The 26,176-nt window shown below is 45.7% G+C and overlaps 1 long non-coding RNA gene across 1 annotated transcript in view; it reads right to left on the minus strand.

The window, feature by feature from the left end:
• The window catches only part of LOC146870643 (uncharacterized), a 77,664-nt gene extending 69,786 nt beyond the window's left edge, over positions 1-7,878 (minus strand). The window contains exon 1 of the long non-coding RNA XR_014959425.1: positions 7,490-7,878. This is a non-coding gene — a long non-coding RNA (uncharacterized LOC146870643). The remainder of the gene's footprint in view (positions 1-7,489) is intronic.
• Positions 7,879-26,176: the final 18,298 nt, after the last annotated feature.

Here is a 26,176-nt window from a genome sequence, read left to right on the forward strand (position 1 = left end):
TTGAGCGTCAGCCGAGCGCTGAGGCCACATCCATAGGAACCTAGATTTAGTGTTTGTGGGACTGCATTTTACCAAGAGGACGCCTGCATGTAGATAGTCTTTATGCTGTCTAATAATGGTGTCTGCACTGGGCTGGCTATGTTGTAGTCAGGTATCTGGTGGCGTTCTATACTGCGATCTCTATTGCAGTCTATGCAGTTATTGATGAAGATATGAACCAGTGTATTCATTCCTGGCCACCAGTACATCTCTTTTAGTTCTAAAATTGTTTTAGCGATCCCCTGATGTGTCATACACTCTCCCAGATGTGCTTTGTAAATCAAAGCTGCTCTTCGTTCCATGTTTGGTATTACCCTAACCCCCACTCCAGGGATTCGAGCAAACGGAATGCCATTTGCATCAATTATATATGAGTATTTGAGTGAAAACTTTTTAGGTAACGCTGCACCGCTGCCTTTGCTTGAAGCATTGACAGCCAGCATTATTTCGCTGTCTATTTTCAGTTTTGAACGAGTGATTGCAGCTACGGAAGCCGTTTGCACAACCCCTTTCGCGGCTTCATCAGCCAATGAATTCTCTTCAACGTGAACGCCATCACGTTGGTGACTCAGCGTGTGTATCACGTGGGTATTCTGTAGTCCGTTTCGCAACTGAACTACTTGTTCCCAAAGCAATTTGTGCTTGATTGTGCCACCTTTTGCATCTATGAAACCATTTTGAATCCAATTCTGTAAATATTCATTGTAAGATTGAACACAGTAAAAAGAATCGCACACTATCAGTGTGGGGAATTCGCAATCTTTATTTTCAAGGGCCATCTTAAATGCTTGTAGTTCAGCTCGCTGAGCTGTACAATCTCCTAGAGATTGGGTTTTTGTGACCATTGGTCTGAATTTGCCATCTCGCATGCGACCTTTAACGATAGCACACGCTGCACTGGAAGCTTGTTTACTCCCCGTTGCAGGCTGTGCAGATCCGTCAGTATAAATTATAAATTCCTACTGGTCATGAGGGAGAATTTCAGTAGGCAGAGGACATTCGTGTTCATATTGCAGGAATGCTTGTGTTTTTAAATATGGATCAAAAACGTATTCAACATCAGCTGCAGCAAGAGAATTAACCCATTGTATCCATCTCGGATGTAAAGCTTTTGCATTTGGAATGCTAGCCTTTGTAACGGCCTCTAGAGTAGGGGTGGGCGGAATTTGTGAAATCCACTTTCGCAAAGTATCGCGAAAATGTTAAAAATTATCGCAAACACGCGGAAATATCGCGAAGATGCGGAAGTTTTTTTCCCGCATGTTCGCAAGATTTTCTGCATGGTTGCGGCTCGCCAACTTACCCATGTGGTTGCTCGCGGGCGCGGCCATCTTGTTTTCAGTTGTCTCGCGGTGCATGATCGCGAGAAGAAAGACGTGATCGCGCGACGCATGACGTCACTGCGGGCGCGAACTGTCGCGAGACAGCGCAAATGGCTAAAAACAATACAACATCTCAGGGAGAACGCGACCGGATCAAGAAAACTTGTCGGCGAACGCAGGGATTCAGGTAAGGCGATCGCGCGCACGCGAGAATGTATTATTTTACAGCACGAGCAAGAAACAAATTATCGCCAAGCTGTGGAATGCGGAAATTTTGACATTTTCGCGCTTTCTGCGGAACGCGAAAATGTCAAATTATCGCAATTTCTGCGAACGGAACGAAATTTTCGCCCAGGCCTACTCTAGAGCTGGTACAGGAGTCACAACTTTAAAGCGTTTCCCCTGTGCTAGGGCTCTTTCTTTTGCTACAGCGGTTTGAACTGCTGTCAGAATTTATGTAGAAGTGAATTTCATTTCTGCTTGTGTATACAAGTGGGACTTGTATGCAATTGGTACTTTTTCACCTTTGTTAAAAGATAAGTAGGTGAATCCCCATTGACTCGGAATTATTCGGTTCACTAAGTTGCGTATGTTTACGCTTGTTTGCAAGTATTTCGTTGCTAACATTTCTGTTTGGAGTGAACGCAAAATTTCTGTGTGTTTTTGTGTCCAATGTGTGATTTTAAAATCAGGTTTGATTAATTCATAGAGAGGTTTAACCCTTTCTGCGTAATTTAAAATGTAAGTTCTTCCAAAATTCAGGAAACCTAGAATCAACTGTAAATTTTTCAGCGTTTTGGGCAGTTGGAGCAGCGCACACTTTTCTAAAAAGTTGGCTGCCAGGCTTTTGTCTTCACTTGATAGTTCATATCCTAGGAAAAGGACGTTGAGGTGTGCAATTCTTGATTTTTTAAAGTTGAATTTGTAACCCTCTCAGGCGAAGCTCAATATTATGGTGCTCACCCTGTTCAAGTGCCTATCCAGATCATCGTCTGTCAGATATACATCATCGACATATGACAATGCCTCGTCATCATAAGTTTGTAGTAACTCTGTTACCCTTGCTGAGAATAACCCCGGGCTGTTTTTGAATCCCTGGGGCAGTCGACAAACTTGACGCTGTGTCCCCATTATTGAGAAAGCGGTCAAATATCTGCTTTCTGGTGCAATATTTTGACAAAAGAAACCATTTGAAATATCTAATGTGGTTTTATATTTTTTACGCACAATGTTATTCATTAATGCTGTACTGTGTGCATTTTGCACTGCAAATGTTTTGCAACAAGAATTTAAGTGTCTGTAATCCAAAACTAGACGATATGTACTGTCTGGTTTGGAGACAGGAAACAAAGGATTGTTCATTGATGAGGTGCATGTTTCAATCACCCCCTGATATTCAAGTTGATCTAAAATCTCCCTGACCTGTTTTTTAGTTTCTTGCTTAACTGGGTACTGCCTTTGTGCAGTCAGTTGATTTTTTTACTGGATTTTATGGTGAGATGAGTCCTCATCCCATCCTACATGATTTATATACAGTGCTGGGGCTTGGGCTACTGCCCATTTCCTGGCTAATGTATATTTTAAATGAACTGGAACATGGTTGGAGAAGGCAGGCATAATGATGGCCTCGCCATGTGGACACTCCCTGACAAATTCTGGTGGCCAGTCCTGTTCTGCTAGAAGTATATCATAACCCCTTCAAAGATGCTCCCAAAAGCGTGCTTTCAATTATCTTGGTATGTCTCCCTCCATCCGGAGTGTTATTTCATATAAACTATGTGGAGAACTAACCCTGGTGTCTACAGTCTCAACTTGTATGTCTTCATTCAAGTCCACTGTCTCCAGAAGTCCCTTCAGGTTCTGGCGAGCTATAGTAACTTCTGCTGCACTGTCCAGCATGGTCTGGTCCCATTCTCCGTTCCTGAGTTGGGTTCTCAGTATTCTCGGCATGTCTGATCTTCAGACCTGCTACCTTTTTCTTGGAGAATTGAGGTTTTACTTTATTTTTCTGAACGTGTTGATCGTCTTTGGACTTCATGCGTGCTTCCTTGTTTTCTGACCGTCCTCTTCTTTCGGATGTCTGTGACGATATCTGAAAGGTACGAGAGGAACGTGTATCATTATCTTGATATCTGTCAGGTTTTCTCAAATTATCCCTATTCCTGAGGTTGTACCTCCTTTCAGAGGGCTCCTTCTGTGGAGGAGACATGCCTCGGGAATGAGAATGCTTCTCTTTGGAATTCTGTTTACTATTTTCCCACTTCTTTTTAGAAGAGGCAGGAGTGTTTTTAGGAAAGACCTTTTCAGGACTTTCAGACAGTTGTGGTTTAACTGTATATTTCCATTAGCTTTTGTATGTTATTAAGTAATTCCTCGTCCGACATTGATTCAATGTCAGGGTCAGGTGTGTAGCCGGCTAAAATCGGCCATGTTGCTCCTGGTCTACCTAGCGGACTGAGCCTGGTAATGTGATTGTAATGTTTTAGGGCGCCTTTAAACCAGAGCTCATGCTCCTGGTAAGTGAGTGGAATTTCAATATCCTCGAAAGGAACATATTCCTCAGTTGGTTCATCTTCTTTGTAGAAGTGAAACATATGTGTTACTGGATTTGATTCTGGGAATACTATCCATGAATAGAATACCTCTGTCTGGTGAGATTCATGCGCCTCTATCCCGAAAACTGCTGTATCACCTCTTGGTGTCAGACCATGTTTTATACGTTTTAGAATGATGGCTCTCCTTAAATTTGGTGGGGTGTGTATAACACCCATCTCGTCTTCATTAAGACCTGTAAGGTCAGCCGCAGCTGTACCGTTGTCGACGACAACATCTCCGGTGTCGGACCTTGTTTAATGAAAAATTGCAGAGCAAGTTTCAAGGAAACAAAGATAAGGTGCACAATATTTCGGAACACTGTATCCTTCAACATTGAACAAAACCAAACAGCTAATAAATAGGACTTTCGTCCTACTCAGCTATGGCGGATATTATCCCTACCCACTCCAGACGTCTTATGGAGTATTATGAGTAGGGGTCTCTGAGAAAAGCACGACTGAGTTACTTCAGTACCTAGCGTTAAATTAGTGCCTTACCAAACCGTTGGGTGCCATGTAGTATAGTTCCTATATCCCTGATAGGAGCTGCGCATTGGAATAACATTCACTATAGATTTGACATAGGACTAAGGTCAGTATGTCTCTATCGAGTATATTAAACATAATTACTTGTGTGTGCCAGCTAACTCAGAGGTCACTAGAAACTTCTCGAATATACAAGAAGGGATTAGTCTCTGAAAATCGCATACACATGGCAACTTTGTTTCCTTTTAGAATCAGAACAGTCTGAGAATCGTGGAAACAATAGATAACAGTTTCACTTGTGCATGCTTCGTTTCTACAGAGTTGCACAGAAATAGAGAGACGGGCGTTTCAACAAAAGGGTTTATTGAACAGTCTTATTTCTCATGCAAGAGATATGAATTGCTACAATCGTAAGACAGACTGCAAAGTACAATATGTACGAGGTTAGCAGTAAGATAAAATAATACTGCAATAGCATGGTTTGTAGCTATGACATATATTAATCAAAATACATACATAAATAACATAAGCTAAAATGTGATACTCATCTGATGCTTCTAAATTGTTCTACCCCAGTGTACCTAACCTAAGTGCAGTACGTGGTTTGAAGTAGGTACCATTTCTAAAGTATAGGTAGTATATTTAGTTTAGCCAAGAGTTGCCAAAAGTTTCTCTAAGTTCTAGTCAGCTCCATACCTTAGAATGAGAGAGGTTGGAATCTCTTTTCTGGACTCAATAGTCTAACCCCCGCAAGGGAAGTCAGAGAGCACAGGAGCTGGATTCTCTGTGAGGAGGATGACAGCGTCAGGTAAGTTCATCAGGCTGGAACTCGATCTCCTTCCGAACTTGCTGTGGCGAACCGCATAGTCTGGGTTGGATAGAATCCTCCGGGAACTGCAATTTGCCAGGGCAAGTGCTGGTATATTTATACCTTGAAGGTGTCTAGGAATGCCAGTATTGACGTAAAAGTCGGGCAGGGGAACGTCATGAATGAACCCCTAAGGAATAGATGTTCATGCATACTTAATGAGTTCTTGGAGAAATCAATATTCAAGCTGAGGGAATATCCTAAAGGCTTAAGGGTCTGGTTTTCCAAGAATTCGTTGGGACGTGGATGGATGGATGTAGGTGACCATGCCTGTATTTGGTTTGTACGGACAATGTCTAAATAAGGGCCGGATATCTATTTCCAAATAAGGGCAATGTGAATTGTACCTATATAAGGGCATAAATCGGGAAACCTATATACGGAATCTAAATCTGCACACAACAGGCCCCCCTCCCCACCATCGTCAGAAGGCATGGGTTCAGCATAGTATCCTACGCCGATGACACCCAGCTCATCCTCTCCCTCACGAAGAACCTCAAAGACACCAGATGCAGCTTCCAAGAAGGAATGAAAGACGTTGCAGACTGGATGAGAAACAGCTGCCTAAAACTGAACGCAGAGAAGACAGAGGTCCTCGTCCTTGGTCCCTCCTCCACCACCTGGGACAGCTCCTGGTGGCCCTCGGAAACCCACCCACTCCGAAAGTCCACACCCTGAACCTCGTTATCATGCTCGACTCCTCTCTCACCATGACCCGCCAGATCAACACCGTTACGTCCACTTGTTTCAAGTCCCTCTGATTGATTGATTGATTGACTATGGAGAGATGAGAGAACCTGTTTGTGATAGTGAGGGAATCATTGAAGAACAAATATTGTCATATCCTGGCGCACAGGTAATCATTTACTATGCTTTATAAGCTAATACAGTTGAATATATAATGATAAATTTGTTGTAGAAAGCACCATGTTTTCCCACATTTTCTTGGGGGTTGGGAAAGTAAGGCTGTAAACTGTCACTTTTTTGTAACACACAATTTTTAAATGCCTGTAAATGAACAGTGAAAATGTTTCAAAACATGTCAGCAGTTAGAAAACCACAAATGGACCACTTGTTTGTAATTCAGAAGTGTGCTGGAAACAGAGTTTTAATAGGATCAAAATAATCAAGACACTTTACTTGGTGATGTTCAAATGATACATATTTGCTGAAACCACATTTCCACACATTATTTTTTGTGTGTGTATATTTTTATCAGTAAAACTGCATATTGTCATTTTGCTTCCATTTCAATAGAAAATGTTCTGTATGTAAAAGCCCTACAATAATTTCCTCAACAGCCTATACAGTTTCTAGTCTGTAGCACACTTATGTGCATCAATGAGAGTCTGCAGTTTACAGCTCATGGAAATGAAACAGCCCAATCAGTATGCTATTTCCCATATACCGGTAAAATAAGAAAGGCAGATAATAAGCTAGCCAGGGCATTATTAAGTAATGTCAACACCTATCAAACTATCTGGCCAATAATAATACCCTAACATTAAGCAGTCTGCAGCCAATTATAGCTCATGCAGGCGGGTTAATAACTTCCTTTTCCTTCTAAATGCTCTTACTCTCACACAAGACGTGTCCACTATGGGTCTTATCCATCACTCAGTACTTTACCAGCCCCTAAACCATCACCAGTTGAACAGACATGGGATACCTGAAGTGATCTAACACGTGAAGCTGGGTACACGGAGGACTGCACTCTAGTACAGCACTACAGGTGCCAAATAGCTACATTCTATTGGTGTGGCTTCACATCTCACAAAGGCATTCAGATATGAGATGCTAGTAACAAAACCCATCCAAACAGATCTTCCCGACCACTTCTATCACCAAACATGCATGCTCAGGACCATGAACTGTAAACAAAATATCAGAATGGACAACTTAGAGCAGTAACTATATAAATAGATAATGATCACATGAAATACCGAAAAAAGACCTGCACAGTTGTTCAAAGTTGCACAATTGTTTCAACCTACTATAAACTTCTTTTGACTTGCACTTATGTTGGTTGTCTATTTATATACTCATATACTATTGCACAACCTCCTCTGATGTGTCTGTAAAACTTGACTTTAGCCCTGAAGTTTTGTCCTGAATTTTGACTTTCTGTCCTGAATTCTTATCCTGAATATTGACCGTTCGTCCTGAATTTTGACACTCACCATCTTGAGTTTGCACCCATGCCAGTTGGTCACCCTAGCTGGTACCGGACATAGGAAAGCAACGCACCGATTGATTTGCAGGGTCATGCAGTCACTCATACTCTGGTCTGCTGTGGCAAGCAGGGTTCCCGCGTGCGCACCGGCCGCCAACCGTTCTTCACAGGCTGGTGGTTTTAGGTATGCGCGAGCCGGAAATACATTGCTCAACTGAAAACAAAAGCTATATTTCCCCACTCGGAGCCGGGCCTCGCCTCGCCCTTTTCCATCCAGACAATGATTCGAGTGAATAAAATACCGGGCCAGTTCTCATGGCGTTAAACTCTTGTCGGCGCGCAGACTATCGCTTCGGTTATATTTAGAGCTGCATGGAAGGGGGGACCCAGGGGCTGCGTGGCGTGAGCCAGTCGCCCCCTGGATTGTTTGCACAGTGGTAGCGGCCACACAGGTGGGGCGGAAGAGGGATCAGGGAGGCGGGAGGCGCGCGAGGGGAGGTTTCTTATAGGGGTAGGCGGGGCGGGAAAAATCACTGTGCCCTAGGGAGCGGGGAGGAGGGGTTTTGGTCCTGACTATTTTGTCGCTCCGTAGCGGTGGTGATGACGTCGCAGGCAGAGGTGCGCGAGGCCGTCCGCGTCCTTTGCGCGGCTGGTAGAAGCAATTGCTTCAACTGGGTGTTCTTGGGCAGGCGTGGGTTGGACTGGCCCGAGCGCCGCGGAAGGCCGCGAGAGGTGTGCAGCGAGCGGTGGATGCGTGCCTGTCACTGGAGCAGATCGTTAGCGTGGAGGACACAGACGAGGTGTCGGTGGGGTCGCAGCAGGTTGGGAGTGCTGGCGCTGTGGAGCAGTCGGGCTCTAATGCAGCGGCCCCTGGAGGGGAACAGGTACGTGCGCCCACCCGTTTTGCAGTGGGTGGGCGGCGCGCTAAGGTGGGTGGAAGGAGGGGGCGTTCCCTGGTTTCTGCTGGGCTGCGGGGGGGCATTTCAGGCAGCCACCCGGTTTTGTCGAAGACAGGTTGCAGGGGAGGGAGGAGGGCAAGGAGTGTGGGGGCCTAGGCTGCTTCTACCATAGAGGATGTGTGTGAGCTGTCACCAGCAAGTGCCCCAGCTGGTTTTGTGTTCCAAGAATGTGGGCAATTGGTGCAGGTATATGGGCAGAATTATGTCTTGAGCCCAGCACCGCCTTTACCTGGAGTTGTCTCACATGCTTTTCCTGGGGAGTCACAGTTGGGGGGGGCAGGCAGAGCGGATGCCACATGATAGAGGCAGTTTTGGCCACGGTGCTGTTCTGCAAGGCACAGCCCCCTTAGCGCACGATGTGTTGGCTCCTGGTGAGGCGCAGGTTGGGGTGGGGGTAGTGCGGCGGGCTCCAAGGCCTAAGCAAGGATGCGCTGCGGGCCCCTTTGTAGCACACGACTTGGTTAAGGGTTCAGCAGTTAAGCAGTGCGCCGGCCCCTCGGGAGGGCTGGGGTCCCAGGGACAGAGCACGAGTGGGTTTTCATCGGAGTTGGTGCAGGAGCCCCGGGCGGGTCATTGGTTATGGGTGGGTGCCGATGGTGCAGCTTTCAGGGCACAAGGTGGCAGCTTCGGGGGCTTTGGAGGCAGGTCGGGCGAACAGGAACAGGGCGGTTTGAGCGACTTGCGGGACACCCCTCCGGTTTTCTCCACACGGAGTGCGGCCGGAAAGAGCAAACTGCGGATGGAGCTCTCTGCGGCTCCGTCTGGGGGGCCCATTGAGGGAGGGAGATCTGGAGCGGATTTCCTTTCACATACGGGCCACCCTTCAATTATGACACGGGTTAAGGGGTCATTGATTTCTGGGGGACAGGGTGCTTTGGCAATGTCTGGGGGCAGTGGGGCACCTTCGGGTGATGATTTGTTTTTGGACCTTGAAAGTGAAGATTTGGAGGAAGGGGAATTGAGGGATGGGGAAGGTGTTGGTGGGGAGCATTTCATGCAATCTGTGAAGGGTATGAGGGGTTTGTCGGGGCAACACAGTGTGCTTAGTTTTTTGCAGACGTCCAGTGCGGACCGTGCAAAGGTGCGGGATCCTGCAGCTGTCATTCGCCCTCAGGAGGTCGGTCAAGTCGCCACTTCAAGTGCAGCTCCGTTGCCTACAGGTACGGCGGGTTGGTGGTCAGTTTGGCAACAAGGGGGTCACCCTCAGAAGTTGACCAGGTCCATTGGTGTTGGGGGGAGACCTTGGGGGATAAGGTGCCTGTTGGGGCGGTACAAAAGGGTTCTTTGCTGGGGGTGGTCCGGGGGGGGGGGGGGTTGACGCAGTTCTGGATGTTCCCACAACAGCTGTCAGGGGGCAGGAGGTCTCGGTGGCAATGGAGGAGGATAAGAATATTCACAAAAAATTGCCGTATATGGGGATTGCTATGCCATTGGGCTCCCATTTATCAGATAGGACTAAAAGCATAATCTGGCGGGATGAGTTTGTTGACGTTTTTAAATTATTACACCGTGACATCCAGGCCAAAGAAGGGTCTAAGGAGGAGGAGTGGGAGTTGGCCAGATGTCCTAGGGTCCCCAAAAGTATTGAGAATTGGACTTCTGCCTTTCTTATTTACGCCTCCATCTACTGTGAGAAATATCCAGATAGGGCGGTTGCCTTGTTTAAGTATATGGACATTATAAGGAAGGCTCAGAGTTACTTTGGGGGTTATGCCTGGTTGTCCTATGATGAGGAATTCAGAGCTAGGTTGAGTGTGGCCCCTGGCAGGCCTTGGGGTGATGTGGATTCCGAGCTGTGGTTGCAATGGACGGCGTCTTCGCAGCCCCCTGCTACTACTCATACTGCTTGTGGGTTACCGGTTGCTTATCGCCCCTTTCAATCTCATCCCGCCCAGTTTGGGGCGGGGTTTGGAGGCAGGGGTCAGTCGACCAATATAGGGGCTTGTTGGAATTTCAACAGGGGCTTCTGCAGTAGGCAGTTTTGCCAGTACAAGCATGAGTGCTCTCAATGTGGAGGCAAACATCCCCTCACACAATGGTTTGCGGGTCAGAGGTTCGGTGAGCAGGGCAGAGGGCAGCGGGGAAGAGGGCAGGTCTTGCAATTTGCAGCAAAGGGCTCCTACCCCAATTAGGCTAGAGGTTTTGGGGCGCTGGCTGGAGGCCTATCCGGATGTGGAGGCTGCCAACAGGCTTTTTGGGGGTTTCAAGGATGGTTTCAAGATTGGCTACCAGGGTCCACGGCAAGGTAGATGGGCTGATAACTTGAAGTCGGCGAAGGAGTTCCCTCAGGTGGTTCAGCGGAAGTTACAGGCTGAAGAGGGGGCGGTTAGAGTTGCTAGTCCCTTTGTGCAATGTCCACTGTCCAATTTGATTGTCTCCCCTCTGGGGGTTGTTCCAAAAAAGAAAGAGGGGGAGTTCCGTTTGATACACCATTTGTCATGGCCTGAGGGTTCCTCCATTAATTATTTTATATCGCCGGTTGACTCTTGCGTTTCATACGCTTCCGTGGATGATGCTCTGCGTTTGGTTAGATCGGCAGGGCACGCTGCGCAATTGGCTAAGAGCGATATCCAATCGGCATTTCGTTTGCTCACCATTCATCCGTCTGATTTTGAGCTTTTGGGTATGCAGGTGCAAGGGGCTTTCTATGTGGATAAAGTGCTGCCCATGGGGTCTGCTATATCGTGTGCCCTTTTTGAAACTTTCAGCACGTTTTTGCAGTGGTGCTTTACTTATGTTACGGGTCATGCCCTCATTTATCACTATTTAGATGATTTTTTCTTTATTGGTGAGCAGAACACAGGTCAGTGTCATTGGACTTTGCATTCTCTCCAGCTAATGGCTCAGGAATTAGGGGTGCCATTGGCGTTGGATAAAACAGAGGGGCCTAGCACGACGTTAGTGTTTCTGGGCATTGAGATTGACACGGTGGCAATGGTAGCTAGGTTGCCGTCCGAGAAAGTGCAGGAGATTTCGGCATTCTTGTCCTCTGTGATGGGGGAGCGCAAATTGGAGCTCCGGTAGGTGCAAAAACTGCTAGAACTTTCTGTAGGAGGCTTGGGTTGGCTATGTCTGGGGCAATTCTCCCTCATCATAGAGTGCGCATTTATGCGGCGATTAGGGCGGATTTGTCCTTCTGGTTGACTTTTCTAGCAGACTTCAATGGAGTGTCTTTGTTTTTTGCGGACGAAGACATGATTTGGGACGTTCAGATTTACTCGGATGCGTCTGGAGAAAAAGGCTTTGGCATATTCTGGGAAGGGCGTTGGTGCGCTGAGAGTTGGCCAAGTCATTGGCTGTTGCAGGGTTGCAGTATCGCCTTTTTTGAGTTCTTCCCTCTTTTGGTTGCTTTGTATGTTTGGGGTGCGGAGTTTCAAAATCGCTCAGTGCTGTTTAATGTTGACAATCTAGCTGTAGTCGACTTGATCAATAAACAGAAGGCTAGAGATTTGAGAGTTTTACATTTATTGCGTGCCTTTATGCTCAAATGTTTACAGTTTAAGATTGTTTTTAAGGCAAGGCACATTCCAGGAGTGCATAACGGTATAGCAGACTCTCTGTCTCGTTTGCAGTGGGACAAATTTCGCAGGATGGCACCTGGGGCAGCACCCAACAAGACCCACATCCCGCAGTGTGTTTGGGAGTGGGGGGGACTGAGAATTGTTGCCTTGGTAGAAAACTCTGTAGCGGCATCTACGAGACGGAGCTATCAGCAAGCCTGGAGCGAGTTCTTATGCTATGGTAAACTGTGTGCTGAGCATAGGAGGAGGATGAATGATGAACAACTGTTACTGGGTTTTGTTTTGCACCTGATAGACAAAGGTCTTTCCCACACTACCATTTCTGGTAAATTGGCAGGAATTTCTTTTTACGGGCAGTTGAGGTGGGGGAGGGATCCGGTGACGGGGGTACTGGTAAGGAGGGTCCTTAAAGGTTTAAGTAGGGTGCAGGCGGGGGCTAAGCCGTTGAGGCGGGCGGTGACATTTGAGTTGTTGCAAAAAATGCTTTTAGAGCTCCCCATTTGCTGTTACAATGAGTCTGAATGCGGACTATTTAGGTTATGTTTTCTTTGGTTGTTCTTTGGGGCTTTCAGAGCATCTGAGCTCTTTGGTTCAGTTCATAGGGCACGTATTCAGAGTGCGGAGGTTTTTTAGGAAGATCACCGGTTACGCATTTGGTTGCGGGTTTCAAAAACAGATCAGTTAGGCAGGGGAAAATGGATTTTCTTAAACAGGAGTGGGGTGGGCCAATGCTGCCCTGTCAAAGAATGGGAGATGTTCGAAGCTTCTAGTTTCTTTTCTCCAGGAACAATTTTTTGCCATGCCCAGGGGCATCCGGTCTCAGTTGCGCAGTTGTTGGCGGTAATGAGACGAGTGCTTTTTCGTTTGGGTGAGAATCCTTTTTGTTTTGGCACGCACTCTTTCCGCATTGGGGCTACCACAGAGGCGGCTCGCTTGGGGGGGTCCTGGGCAGACATCCGGCGTATTGGGAGATGGAAGTCCAAATGTTGCGAAAAATATGTTCGGAAATAATTTGCAAGTTTTTTCCTCTGTTTCCTGGTTAATTTTTGTTTTTCTACCTAGGTAAGCTTCCGGGGCGTGTAAATTGGAAAAAAACAACATGGATAATAGGACATTCCTTCGTAAAATGGGCCGCGGTGTATGCCGAGCAACAGATTTGTGGGAGATCGATTGGACTTCACAGTGCTAGCCATGAGGTGGTATGGCAGGGAAAAGGGGGTATGCGCTGGGGGGGTTTGTTCCCACTTTTGGCCAGGATGTGTTCATGGGGGGGTCCACCGAATCTGCTTATTATCCATTTGGGGGAAAACGATCTAGTCAGCTTATCTGGGTTGACTCTAATAAAGTTGATGCAACATGATCTGGAGGTCCTCACGGCTTCTTGGGAGGGCACCCAGGTAGTATGGACGGAATTCATCACAAGGCTGCATTGGAGAGGAGCACGTAACCATGCGGCGATGGAGAAAGCGCGACGGAAGGTTAATCGAGCAATGAGACTGTACTGTGAGGTCAATGGGGTGAAGGTTCTGGCTCATTCTAACATACGGAGCTCGGAAGGCTATCTTTTCAGGGACGATGGGGTTCATTTGTCCAAAATGGGGCAAGCTTATTATTTGCTGGAATTAAGGGACTTGATTGCGCAATTTAGGAAAGAAAGTATTTGGTGTGCCTGAGAAGGTTTTGTGGCACACATTGTTCATTGGTGGGGCAGGAAAACTCTTTTGGTTTTCCTGGTTGGCGGATTTTTTGCTGGGGGGGGGGCAGCCTTGAGTGGGATTGCCCATCCTCCAACGGGGGAGGTGGGGGGTCAAGTGGACAGGAAATGAGAATGAGGGGATGCTATCTACAGGGGTCACTCATTCGGGCTCTGATTGGGCTTTACATTGGGGGTTTCTGTTTTTGTACATAGGTTGAAATAAAAGTGAGGAATTTACTAAATGATATATTGAAAAATGTTGAAAAGAAATCGATTGGCACCTGTCTTAATAAAGTGGCCTTTTTTGCTATGTAAAGAGTTTGTGGGCGTGAGTTATTGTGCGAGGGGGGACCCAGAGGGTGCGTGGCATGAGCCAGTCGCCCCCTGGGTTATTCGCACAGTGGTAGCGGCCACACAGGTGGGGTGGAAGAGGGATCAGGGAGGCGGGAGGCGCGCGAGGGGAGGTTTCTTATAGGGGTAGGCGGGGCAGGAAAAATCACTGTGCCCTAGGGAGCGGGGAGGAGGGGTTTTGGTCCTGACTATTTTGTCCCACCCACCCTTCCCTCTCTGTTTCCGTTTGGAGTTTCACATCTACTGGGAGTTTATTTTTAATTTTGCTAGCGTTAGAGCACTTTTTTCTTTTCTTGCCACGCTAAGACAGGTTGTCGTGTAGATGAATAGTTTGTTTTGGTAGGCGGATTTTTTGCTGGGGGGGCAGCCTTGAGCGGGATTGCCCATCCTCCAACGGGGGAGGTGGGGGGGGGACTAAGTCAAGTGGACAGGAAATGAGAATGAGGGGATGCTATCTACAGGGGTCACTCATTCGGGCTCTGATTGGGCTTTACATTGGGGGTTTCTGTTTTTGTACATAGGTTGAAATAAAAGTGAGGAATTTACTAAATGATATATTGACAAATGTTGAAAAGAAATCGATTGGCACCTGTCTTAATAAAGTGGCCTTTTTTGCTATGCAAAGAGTTTGTGGGCGTGAGTTATTGTGCGATGCGACTCCAGTGATTCAAAAAATCAGTATTGTTGAAGGCGTGCACTAGTTTCGCCATTTCGGATGAACCCTGAAGCTTGTTTTATCCCATCCAGGAGCAGGTACTGAAGTAGCTCACATGGAATAAGGATTGTGGGGAGGCGGATTGAAATCTGCCAGGTAATTTACTATAAATGAAGAGGAAAGTAGTGTGTGCTGTATCGGTGCACTAGTTTATGCTTCAATAATATACCGGTTGGTGTCACCATTTGAGGATTGATGTCACATTCTACCGTTGTTCATGGCTAATTCGCAGGGGGTCGTTGAAATTTCAAATTCGACTTCAACGTTTTGCGAAGATATCAAACGTGGCCCTCTACAAGGGTTGCAGCATTTTGTAAACTTTGCAAAATTGGCTTTTAGTTGCCCCTTCTTAACAAATTATTTTGTGCAACAGCATACCCCTATTAAAAGCGAACGTTTACTGAGTTTTTCCCCTGAAAAATTTAGTGTTGCTGATTAAATTATCAAATTTAATCTTCAGACCCGTCCTAAAGGTTGAACAGCTTACAAGGCATTGAAGAACATTTCTTGAAGCTTGCAGAGGATGGTTTTTGCAGCCCCTCACACCCCTTGTTGTAATTGAACTTCTGCACTACATCATAGCTTTACAAGTGTAATTTAGGGGCTGGAGACTCCATCTAACACAATATACTGCAGCAAGCAACATTTTAGAATATTTTAAAAAGTGGGTAAAACTGACGTAAAAAGTTACACATGCAAGTTCTCTAATAGGGAAAACATAATTTACCTTGAGATGCAAAACGTAATCTGGTTGTCGAAACTTCGTGTTAATTTCACAGCTTGGTATGGAACGTTGATATAAATTTGAAATGTTTTAGAAAAGCAAGCTATAGCAGTCCCATCCAGGCATTTATAAGTAAGGCACCCAACTTTGATCTTAATGCTCCAGGCAATTTAGAAGCTCTGGCTAGATATTCTTTCTAGAGTGACATGATCTCCTATTCTAAATCTAAATACAATCGGTCTTCAGCATTCTGGACCACTTGGCACCATTTTAAGAGTTTGGTACATATCACGGAGGAGATCCCAGTTCAATAATAAATTACCTAGTCTACAGAAGAGGTGATGCACGCTTATCAACAACATGCAGTAGACGATGTACGTGCTACCAATCCTTATCCAATTTGAGGCTCCATATCCAGGAAGCAGCCTTTACAATGCAACCGTTACAACGCATGCAGTTACATCGCATGCCGTTGCAACGAAAAAGGTGTGCAACAGTGGGTAGAAGGTGTTGGATTTAACTCCAACACCTTCCCTACTGTTGCACACACTGGAGTTGGAATAGAAAATTAATCTATTCCAACTTCCAGCTGTCACCCGACAGAAAGTCGGGGTAGAGTTTGGCGTTGCAACGGCATGCGATGTAATGGCATGTGTTGTAACGTCACATATCCCCATATCCAACTTGCTTACCTGGTCATAGTCTGAAATGAAAGGTCACCATTCAAAGCCATTTCAGCTCTCAGGGGTACAGTGCATTGGTTGAGCAGCCAAGGCGTAGCTGATTGAGAGGTCTTGTGAAAGTTGAAACACCAGACAATGTAACATATTTAATTACTACACATGCTCAAAAGAGATTAGTGACCAGTAGGTGATGATACATTAACATGAGCAACTTAAACAATGTAGAATAATTTAGAGTCAAAGATTAGGAACAAGAAAGGAATATTTTAAATCTCGCAACAGACCTCTTACTACAAGCCTCCTTTGCATTTTCAAGAATTCCTTGAGCTTGGGCAAGAGTCTCCAACGAGTAGCTCGGGAGCTACTGGTAGCTCGCCAGTACCCTCAAAGTAGCTCTCAGAGGTGATGTCAATCCCAGTATCTCATTCAGAGAGTCTATGCAGAGACTCTAAGCATATTAAAAAAGGCAGCACTTCTCATCTGAAGATCTTTAGCAAACCAGCCTACGGCAGGGACTCATATTAACAATTAAACACGCACTGTGTCGGCCTATTGAGTCTGCCACATGGTCACCTTTATCCAGTCTCGGACTAAGTCACAAGGTCATTAGCCATGTGGTAGTCCCCTGCTTTATCAATTTCACCATGTGTGTGAACAGTGGGCCATAAATGAAGAGTGGCAGTGGTAGCCTGAGCAATTTATCAGTGCTGACCCACTAAAGTGTGGGACAGCAGGAGTCAGTGAAAATGTTTTAGTTGGGTGCATGAGCAGCCAAGGGCTGAGGAAAGTTATGCTTCTGAGCAGAGAAAATGAAGAGCCTCATCTGCATTCATCTATGTGTTCGTCCATTATAAACACTGTTGCTTCCTGTTCTCTACACCTGGTGTCAAGGACTACCAAACGGGTATGCTAGCCCACATCATATGGGTTTTGTCTGTGGCACAATTGTGTCAGTTCAAGGCATAATAGTGCCAATGACATAATTATGGCCATCCTTCACTATTATGGGTATTTGTGGTCTAGTTATGGTATGCTGGCAGCCATCAGTGACATATTAAGAGCATGACTGCACTATATTTAGTTGTCCCTGATATCATTGGGGCTGCCCCTTGCATAATAATGACCATGACTAATAATATGGTGGCCATCCTGGTCCTTTTGGTGTCCAGACTTGGCACAATTTATACTGGTGGGCATTATTGGCATTATACAGTCGCCCTCTGTGCTACGGTGCCATGGATTATGACTGTAATACCTGAGCATTTAAAGCAGTCTGTCCATGTGAGGCATTTGTACAGGTGAGTGCCCAATTAAAATGACTAGCTGTTGTTTGGGGACTACGTATTTCCTAAAAATGAAAACGTGTATTTTAAAGGCATTTTATTCAAACAAGGGTTTTCTTCAGGAAAATGTTGTTTGTTTTCCCAAAATGGAAAGTGGTGATAGAACAATCTGTGTCTTTTCAGAAATTGATATGCTGATGAAGACAAAAGGTTGCAATTCCAAAACACATTTAAAGTTGATACTTGAAAGATAAGTCAAGCTGAATTGAGGAGACTTATTGCTGTGGTTATGTCCTTTGTGCCACAAGGCATGTGAAGATTTGAATGTTACTTTATCAGTCAGGTGGGGGCATTTAGCATTTAATATTGATAAATGTTTCCCCAGCATTTCTTCTGGTACTATCACCTGGAATACTTGGGTGCCACTATGATAATCCTGCTTACGGTGGTCATAGTGTAATATTTACATGTGCTGTCAATATTTTACAGTGATAAAATTTGCTAGTAGCTCAACAGGACTTTCCTTGAGCTGAAGTAGCTCTCAATACAGAAAAGGTTGGAGACCGCTGCTCTACTCTCTTCTAGATATTTTAAGTCAGGGCCACTGTACATGGAGTGGGATCAAAAAATCTGATGAGCATAGTCTTAGTCTTGGGGTTACTAATGGCAGCCTTCCACCGCCAGGGATCCTTGGCCTTGGGAGTTCTTCCTGACTAATCTGTGCTTCTGCTGTGGTTTGGAGCTTGTAGGATGTACTGGACAAAGGCTAATTGCACAGGTGAGTTTAAAGGTCAGTATACAGTGTGAACCAATGGTCAGGTGTCCTTCTTGTCATTTTGTCAATCCCTTTTCCATTGCCACACACACATTTCACTCAAGCATTCTGAGACTTCTGGTGCCCCTTCAAGAGGTTAGTAGATATCCCAGAGCAGAGTATACTACAATAATAAATCTTTGCATTTCCCACCGTGTCCCAAGCCCCCATTTGTTTTGTCTTGGAGAGGTGACATACCTTACACAGATTTAGAAATGCAAAATGCACTGCAGTGTGTACCGAGAAGCCTCCGTATCCGGCTTAATCCCAGGTGCAAGAGAGTGAAAGCAGCGGTTAGAGCTATGAGCTGCAAGACTACATGACCATGCTGCTATGGATACTGAATATATAGTCTTAGACTAATGTTGGTCTTCCAGGGCTTCTGACATTTTCAGATAGCTTGATGAAACTGACCTGGCTCCAGGAGGTCAAGCAGTGTGGGAAGGTTAGGACAGATACAATAGTTTCACAAGATCAGATATAGTATACCACAATGTCTGATCATACATGCAAAACAAATTAACGCCCAATAGATGTTACTTGAAGATTACATCTTTTGTTAGAACACCTTTCAATAATACAGCATCAAAGGTTAGTGAGAACAGGGAAAAGTTTAAATCTCACGTCAGATCAGCCACCTTCACGATTTAATTGGTTCTTAGGAATAACTGGGAATTGATCCCCACAAGTTCTTGATAGAACCACAGGTTTATGATAGAAACATAATTATGTGCACGAATACTCAAAGAGCTCTCTACTTGCCTTACGTTAGGTGTTCAAATATTGTTAAATTGTTGTTGCATATTATGAGTCCTTGATATTTGATGGAACACAGCATTGTAAATACCATAAAATTGCGCGGAAACGCCATGGGAGTGTGAACACTACCATCCACAACCTATAAAAACAAGCATTTGCAATGCAATAGGTCTCGCATTTATACGAGTTTGAGCTATTGGCATTGTAAATGACAATACCTTTTATTTATGTTTAAAAAAACCAAACTTAAATAAAAAGCATTGTCATTTACAATGCCAATAGCTCAAACTCGTATAAATGCGAGACCTATTGAATTGCATTCTGAACGGGTTTGTTGTTGCCAAAGATTCACAGGAAACACCGTGGAACATCGCAAAGAATGATTAATTTCTTTGTGTTGAATCAGATATTTTCAAATCCTTAGCTGTGAAAAACACTGTTGGAGACTGGAAGTAAAGCAGTATATTAAGAGGTCAAATGTTTTAAATATGTTGATGGAAATACAGACGGAACTGCTCGTTCCAGATGTCGACTTTGGTTATTTGGTTAAGGCATGTGTAAGCCACTCACTACGAAAGAGCTGCATACAGGCACTTTTAATATTTTGTGAGGAGGTAAGTAGACCCCAGCATCGGCCACGAGTGCTGGCGGTGGTTCCCTTTCAGCTTTTTTTTTTTTTTTAGCTCTGCTGCAGTATACTCAAAATATGGAGGGAGGGCAGAGGGGAGATAAGAACCACAACCCAGCTTTTGGCAGTGGAACGCAAAATTGTGGTTATATTTCTGTGAGTAAAGTACTTGCAACTTTAGAAACAGAGGAAGGCTGCAGAGCCCCCCTAGCAGGACGACCATTCCCGGTCCACCGCCATGGTTTTAGTTTGAGACTGCCCTGTGTTAGGATGCTGGGACCGCAGCAAGGCTCCCCCGGGGGTGGCGGTGGCAGCAGCCCAGTTGGCGTAGAGGAAGATCGCACCATACTTGCTTCGTACGTGAATACCTGGACTGCGTTGAGTCGCTGCCTCTTGAGATTCAGCGCAGCGTCTCTCTGTTGCGGGAGATAGACACCGTTACCGAGAAGTTTTAAATGAAATTGACGAGGTCTATGAACAAACAGCATGTGAATAAAAGCAACCCTACTTGCTACAGCTCTGATCTGTTCTGTATGAGGTGCTTAAGCATTTCCGTTTTCCTCAGTGAGAAAAATGTGTATACTTAAAAAACACGCACGGCATGGTAAACGAGACTTGACAATGATGTAAAATGGGGAGGGGGCAGTAAAAATAGCTGCACAATTTGAAAACATATTACCAGTGAATAAAAAGTCTGAAAGTGGAAAATGTGCTACGGTGCAGAAGTGCAGACAATTCTACACCCAATCACACTATAACTCTGCTGAAACTAATGAAACACCAAAGATGCGACAACCGCAAACCCTCACAACATGTAATGGATGCTTCATTTTGAAAGAGTTGATAAATCATCACAAACTCTAACAATATGGTGAGAAGGACATGGCGAGTGTTTGTTTTTAAGTCGGAAAGCAATCTGGGTTACATTAGAACAGGCGGCCGTGCGGCCGCGAAAGTGAAAGTGATCGCGATCAAACATCAAAGCGGCCGTGCGGCCACGAAAGTGAAAGCAAATGGTGTGCAGGCTGCCAAATGGTGCGCGCGCCCGGCGCACATGCACTGTATTTGGAGGCCTGAAAGCACTCGTTTGCACTTCCAGATCCCCCATTTACAAAAGCTCTCGCGAGAGCAGCGCTAAAGCGCTGGCTCAGGCGAGACCTAAAAAACTAAAATCTCGAAAGTGAAAGTGATCGTGGGCGCTTTATGAGCATGCCAGCCTCTGCTCCTAAGCGCGCGCCCGAGCACATGCACTGTAGCTCTAGGCTGGCCATTGAAGCATTTTTTGGGCCCTCATAAAAAGGCTCACCAGACCAGCGCATGCGATGGGTCAGGTGAGACCTAAAAACCTCTATAAGAAGGCGGCCGACTTAACCGCCCACTGGAGTCCCTCTTCCCTTTTCCTGATACTCACGTAAACGCGTTTCCTCCACCTACTTATAGTGGAATGGCATGAGGCTTTGCTTTGCTGTGTGCCGGTTTCTCTGTAACGGGAGTACTCTCCGCGTTTCTGGTAAGCTTCCTTATGTGGTATGCTTCTTACTTGATTTTCTGTTTCTGTTCAAGGTCTAGCAACGATCTGACATGATTTTAAGCTGCTGCTCGGTACTCTGGGCTTTTGGACATATACGTTTCACTTTTGAGTTAGGCATCGTTTGTAACTATTTCTTCACGATGCCTTGAGAGTCCTTGCATTGTAACTTTACATACTACGAATTCAACTTGTACCCGTAACTCCTATGTGCCGGATGTTTTTTTCGTGAGAGGACACATGCGGTTTGGATACCGGGAGGCGTACTTCACCTTACTTTATTATCTTTTCAGAGAACTTGTAACTGTCAAATTTCTGAATATACTAAGGTTGGCATTGGTTTATACCACCTTGGCCTGAGATGACTATACAATATTTTCTCCTTTTTGGGAGTTGTATATATTTTTATCTGATTTACGATTCTTACAGTTTAAGATTGTCGTAAACTACTTTAGACTGTGGTTAGGACTAATGTATGCCTCTTTGTTTTTAGATATACGTACATATATTTTACTGTACCGCCTGGATACAAGTAACACTAAGGTAATATCCTGATTGTTTCTAACACAGTGTGGAGATATGATAGCCTACCACTAAGGAATATGGATTTTCCTTTTGTTACTATCAATTTTAAGAGACAATACGTGAGTTTCTTAGATATATGACCACTCAGCAATCTATTGAACCTATGTCTTACATGTATTCATCCCTAAGATATATATTCTGATTCTTACACTTAGGCTTGACTGGCAAATAGTATTGTTTGAGAACGTACCCTTCAAATATATCATAATGAGGTACTCTGGGCTATTCTTTTCAGAACGTTTTTTCCAATGTAAGCCTGCTTCCGAATAGGTGGCTTGGCGCAGAAACAATCAGTTTCAGCAATGATGGGATTCCCTAATATTACTTTCTTCTTTTTCTTCAGGCCCATGTTGAAAGGGATTGTTTACAGGCTTGTCTGGATTTTGGCGGACCTGTCCTCAAACTTATGAATGGTGAGTGATATGCTTGTGTTTTGGCACAACCATACTCACTATGCTTCCTGTTTGGTATTACGACATAGGTCATGTCCACCTACTGTACCGCTCACTTTGGGTGTCCGCCTTTCTCCAATATTCACCTCTGTGCCCCTGGAATATGTGCACAACCCCTTAGCTATTCTGTTATCTTATCCCCTCTTTTTACATGCCTTATCTCATTACTGTGGGTTTCCTTTACCCCCACTTTTCCTTCCCTCGCGTTCACCTCTTTAGCACTCCGTTAGATTTTGCTTCACATGGTGGATCTTTTTAGAGGTCTTCTCCTTTGTCCCTAAAACGCTTTGTTCCCTCTTTTTCTTTATAAATCTTGCTGTTCTTAAGGTCACTAGTCAAAGCCACAACAACTTTAGGACAAATATTACTGAATTCTTTCTGAGTGTATGTTTCTCTATTATTGTCATTGTAGCCCTGAGGAAGTCAATGGGCGATATACCCAAGACGAAACACTTGTTGGCTACATCGGTAACGCCTATATGCTGATAAAACATGTATGGCTTCTGAACATGATGACAATCAGAAAATAATGAAGAAAATTGAAGCACAGACTCTGGATTGATACTCTTTGGACTGACTCTTTGATTAGATCATTTTGCCTGTTGCTCGGGAACTTGATTTAGTTTTGCAGCTTCCCTTAGAGCATTGTGGTTGAATACCATAAAAGTATATTGATCCTGATTACAATGTAGGAGTGGTTAGATATTGTGAGAAGGTGGCCTGATATATGCTGTCCACTAGTTCTAGTGGGCACCTTGTATCAGTCCAAACAACCCCTTATGGTGAATTGGTTAAAGACCACGTTTATTGAAAGCTATCCTACTGGTAGCTATGGAGAGCAGCCTTCAGGCTAAGTCTTGAAGGAATATAAAGCAGCTTGTTTTACCAGTCTATAATCTCTTGAATGATCAAACGAAAGGACAACCACACCAGGTATATATTTAAAATATATGTATTTAGGATAAAACACATACCTCTAGTCTCTTTATGAGACTGGAGTTCGAAGTACTTAAGTTACAAGTTAGCAATCAACAGTAATAGCACAAATACACATTTGGGCCCTAGGGGCGTACCAAACCATATACCAAAAAAGTGGTATAAGAACCACGACTGAACTAGACACAAGGCCTAGAGCCTGTAGAATCGCTGGGACCCCAAGGAACCACCCAAGGTAGTGACACAGGGGACCCACGGGGACTGTATGCAGTGTGTGAACACAACCGTGGGTTCCCATTAGCTTTTGTGGGCAATGTCGCGGTTGGAAATGTAAAGATTAGGGACACTTAGAATTGAGTCAGGACCAAACCCTTTCGGACTTAAGAAGTTCTAGGGCCAGCACCCACGGGAGCACCGGAGTACTCGAGTTACCTCACTCAGGGAAGCTGGGTGCATAGGTGTCTTTTGGTGTCGAGTCATGTCGTCGATTGCAATGGAAGCCTGCAAAGAACTGCTGCTGCCGTGAAGAGGAGAAGTGTCCGAAGAGATCCAAGGTAGTATCTAGGATGGAAGGAACCTGAAAGCAGAGGGGACAGAGTCTGGGTCACTAGCCAGTGACCGAGGGCAGGATGGACCAATGCCCACAGATGTCGGGTGCTTCAGGTGAGTTGATGGGTGTCTTGACTCTTCAGCCACGAGGTCCAGGAGGTGTCGCCGAAGTCCACGAGCCGGATTCGAGCTGTCTCACAAAGTCTGTTGAGTGCTGCAGTGTTGGCGATCAGATTGGACCCAACAAGCCTTGGCAACGGCAAGTCACAGGAATTCAGAGAAAGGACTGCGGTGCAGACCAGCAAGGTCTGAGGGACTCACCCAGTGAGGGTAAGTCAGGGCACATCTGGAACAACCAGGAAAGCCCAAGTAGAAGAGGAGTTGCCTTTGTGGGGACCTACTAGCCAACATGCTAGCAAACGCGAAGGAGCCTTGAGCGGTCGCACTTGAAACTGGCCCACGGGTCACTCGTGGAGTGGAGGCCAGCAATCTTTGGTGCCGGAGGTGCGCAAGGCTGGGGCAACTTGGAGCCCAAAGCACAACTTTGAGGAAGTCCCAGAAGATAGTGTTGCTGCAAAAGTTCACGGTGTCCAGGGATCACAGTTCCACGTCACCCACGATAACCACGGGCCTCAACTTTGCTGTGGACTCAGGGTAGCCTCTGGGAAGTCTGGAATTTCACCTCAGGGGATGCAGAGACTTCGGCGTCCGGCGGGAGCTTCAGAATTGCAGACCGGTCAGTTGCTTCTTTGGTGCCTGCCAAGCAGGGGAGTCACTCCTTGACCCCAAGGGAGATTTCTTCCATCTTCTAGTCGAGATAGAAAATCAAAGGTCCAGGATATATGTTGGAGAGTTTCGTCCAGGGTAATATAAAGTCTCAAGGACTGGGTTCCCATACTTATACTAAGTTTGGGGGTTGGACATACTCTAGGGACCCACCTACGGGAGGGTTTGGAAAGAGGGGTGGTTACACCCATTTCCTTTGGTCCAATATCGCGCCAGAGCAGGGGCAGGTAGCCCCTGCAACCGGTTTGAACTGGACTATGCACAGGGACACCAAATGTGCCCCCAGTGCAGGACTTCAAAGCACCAGAGAGTGATCCCGCCCAGCCCCAATACACATCTGTCAGTCTGGGGAGGTGGTTACACCTCCCTTCAAAAGGAAACCTATTGTCCAGGCCTCTCCTGCCTGATTTTCGGTCAGCAGCAGGAGGCCAGACCCGTGTCTGTGGCAGAGGCATACATTTTGTGATGCCAGGGCTCAGGAAAGTCCTACCGGGTTAGACCAGTGTGAACATGTCTCTCCCTCTAGAAGGGTGGAATGCTACCCCCGCCGCCGGAACTGGCGGGGGGTAGTATTCCAAAGCGTTTGACACCAAACACGACATGTTTTGATGCAGCCATTCCAAAGTTAGCATTTACCGCAAGGTTATAATGCACTTAAGAGTATTTGGTATGGCTGTATCACAGAACAGCCATAAGGAAGTATTTCCGAAAGCTACAGAGGGGCTCAGCTCATGCTTGGGCACCCTCTCACACAAAACCAAGCACTCTGCTTTCAGGATTGTCAAGGCTTGCCATAGGAGTGACTTATAGGTTTATATGTGTCTGTATATATAGGTGGATATAGGTAGCCTATACCACTGTAAGGGGTGCAAGCACCACCTTACCCAGTCTGCAGTAGCAGACCTGTGGTGTCATTTTGGAGTGCTTCCCAGGTGTGGCATAATACATGCTTCAACCCCTGGTAGGCCTCTGAGGTACCTATGCCCTAGGTACATAGTATACCATATACTAGGGGCTTATAAGGCACTCCAGCATCCAATTAGATATGTACCTAATGTACATGAAAACCATTTTAGAGAGGAAGCAGCTAGACTGAGGTCCTGATTAGCAGGGCCACAGCCAGACTAAGGTCGAAAAGCAGTGAAACACCAGCAAAAAGTGGGGGTACCCATGTGAAGCAGATCCTACTCTCCTACACAACCCCCCCCCCCCCAAACGCAGGAACATTAAACTAACGTTGACCAGTTGAGTCTTCATGTTCTAAGTGAAAATACCTAGAGAGTCCATCTGCATTGGCATGGTTACTCCCAGGTCTATGTTCCACAGTAAAGTCCATCCCCTGTAGGGAAATGGACCACCTAAGCAGTTTGGGGTTTTCACCCTTCATTTGTTTTAGCCATAAGAGGGGCTTATGGTCTGTCTGAACAAGGAAGTGAGTACCAAACAAGTATGGCCTCAACTTGTGGAGAAGTGTGGCTCACTGGTTAGAGTAGGCAGACCTGGAAGCAGAGGTCAGCCCAGGACCAGGGTTCAATTCCCGGCTCGGCTGGGTCTTGAGTCCATAAATTGTCCATGGACTCGATAATTCTCGCTCCAGTGCATACTCGATTCATGGGTTCACACTCTGCGACTCTGGGCAATAGCTTGCTTAATCTCCACAATGGCCCCTCGCGGCGGGATGCCTGGCTTTCACCTTGTGGATGCCCTGCTGGGTTATCTCACAGG

Source organism: Triturus cristatus, chromosome 1_1, assembly GCF_964204655.1.
Source record: "Triturus cristatus chromosome 1_1, aTriCri1.1, whole genome shotgun sequence".
NCBI lineage: Eukaryota > Metazoa > Chordata > Amphibia > Caudata > Salamandridae > Triturus > Triturus cristatus.